The sequence below is a fragment of the Stegastes partitus genome, unplaced genomic scaffold, assembly GCF_000690725.1.
Source record: "Stegastes partitus isolate 25-593 unplaced genomic scaffold, Stegastes_partitus-1.0.2 Scaffold1888, whole genome shotgun sequence".
Lineage (NCBI taxonomy): Eukaryota > Metazoa > Chordata > Actinopteri > Pomacentridae > Stegastes > Stegastes partitus.
The window spans coordinates 17,562-19,874 of NW_007579619.1; positions in this window are offsets into that span (position 1 = coordinate 17,562).

The following is a 2,313-nucleotide window of genomic DNA, read 5'->3' on the forward strand; positions in this document are numbered from 1 at the left end:
CACAACTGACAAATTATGCTCCAGAACCAGAGATATTTATTTTTCATTCCACGTAATCATCCTGGTCTATTAAACCCACATGGTTAAACTTAGGCACCAGAACTACTTGGTTAAGTTTAGTAAAAGACCTTACTTTGTATTAAAATGCATATTTTTTTCCCAGCATTAACTAAATTACGAGGCAAACTGCTCGTTGTCACTTAAAAAGGAGCAAAAACGAGAATCAAACGACCAGCCATAAATTTCTAAACTTTCGTCTAGTCGTTCAAACCACAAGTGTTTGATTTAATCATATCCAATCCTTGTCTTCACTCATTGCTTTAACAGCAGCGTGAGAGTTTTCCTGCCCTGTGCAGATACAGCAGAGGCGACACCAGACTGCTGGGCAGGTTCAACCAGTGGACGCTCATCGACAACAGACAGACAGCAATTTTGCTCAGATGAGGTGACGTGTTCACAGCAGTGGAAACAAGGAGCCCGACAAACCACAACCACACTGCACATGATATGATTGTGACAGTGTAGAAAGCTCTCTGCTTTGATTGGTCAACCCGCTCCTTTCCCCCACCTCCTTCCCCCGGACCTGGACGAATCAGAACACAGAGAACCGACAGGCTGCAGAAAGATATGACTATTATGAAGAAAACATTAAGGCTGAGTAATATGATAGACATTTGGTTAGGCATGTTACTATCTGCACAGTTTAGACCAAAGCTCAGCAGCCAAATACACCCGACACAGATGTTTCTGATCCTGACCCAACGAGCATTTCTCAGCCCCATGTAGGTGACGGGATGAACAACAGCCAGGTAGCGCTCCACACAGGTCAGGACGTGGAACAATACCTCTCCATACAAGGGGACAGAAAAAGTATACTGTCCTGCTTGTGTCATTACTGAGTCATTAGTGTGGATGCCACCGAAGAGGCAGAAGATCCCCACAATCCCGATCAGGTCCATGGCAGCCACGTGGTAGGTGAAGATGTCAGAGTGGGTCGCTGTTTTAGAAGAACGCCGCCGCCATCTTTGGTGACCCAGGTAAAGGATGAAGGTGGAGAGAGGGAGGAGGAGGAGGATTCTCAGTGCCACAATGGTGTAGTACGAATACGTGGTAACTCTCATTTTACTGCACTGGGTAGTAGAGATTGATGAGGAGTTCACTGACATGTCTGCGGCGTGCATTGTAGGTCTGAAGAGAACAAAAATAGACAGACAGGTAAGGAGAAAAGACTTGTGGGAAAATGGAAAGGAAATGAAAACGATATTTAATAATCAATATGGACATGTTTGGTTTGTCTCAACATCATTTTTGGCATTGGTAACCCTTGGGCATAATATGTGCGTATATCTGAGCAGCAATAAAACAAGGGTACACCAACAGTTACACTCAGGACCTTAAAGACAAAAACATAATTTCTATACTTGTATACTAAATGTCCACAAATATGCACATATAAACATGCAAACAGATTTCTGAATAAACACAAACACACCCCACTCTGCCACCCCAACCAACACCCCCAATACATTTTATTTGCATACATTTATACCATCAGCCTGCGGTCGTCTGAAATACAGCATGAAAATAGCAAGCCAGCATGTTTCTGCATAGGCCAAATACAAAAAAATTTATAACAATCTGGTGGAAAGAGGTAAAAATAACACCTTTAAAGCCAAATCCCCAGAATGAAAAACCAATGGCAGAGAATGCAGGATTTCATGATGTAATAGCAGGAGGATCGAAAAAGTTCAGAAAGAAAACGATGACAACATGTTTCAGGATGGTTGACTGCACAAGAAAACAAATTACTGTTCAGAAAGTCATATCCGGTGACCTACAGCATCTGTGGGGTTAAATTCTGTTGCTCCTGATTTGTGGAAGTGGATTTATCTGTTTAAATAACAACCATTGTAAATTTACTATTTTCTCCCAGTGAGGCTGGATTTATGAAGGAAACTTGTCTAAAGTTTAGAATTAGATAAGAAGCAGCAACAAACCAGCCGTGACAACTTCACTATTTGTGGAAAAGGTTCCTTTTTTTTTTTTTCAAATTAACTAAAAATCAGTAGGTTATTAAAGAACACCCACCTTGTCTGTCGTGCTGTTTCTGATTGTCCTTAATCCCTTTCCTTCAAACTCACTGACTGCTGTTGACTCCAGATGTGCAGTGATGCTTCTGTCTGTGTTGGAGATGCTCTTGTGTCACAGCAGCAGGACTGTGTGGGCTTTTTACATGATGCAATACATAATAAAGCTTCTGCGTGACTCTATTACTGTAAACTAAACCATGCAAATCCATCCATCCATCCATCA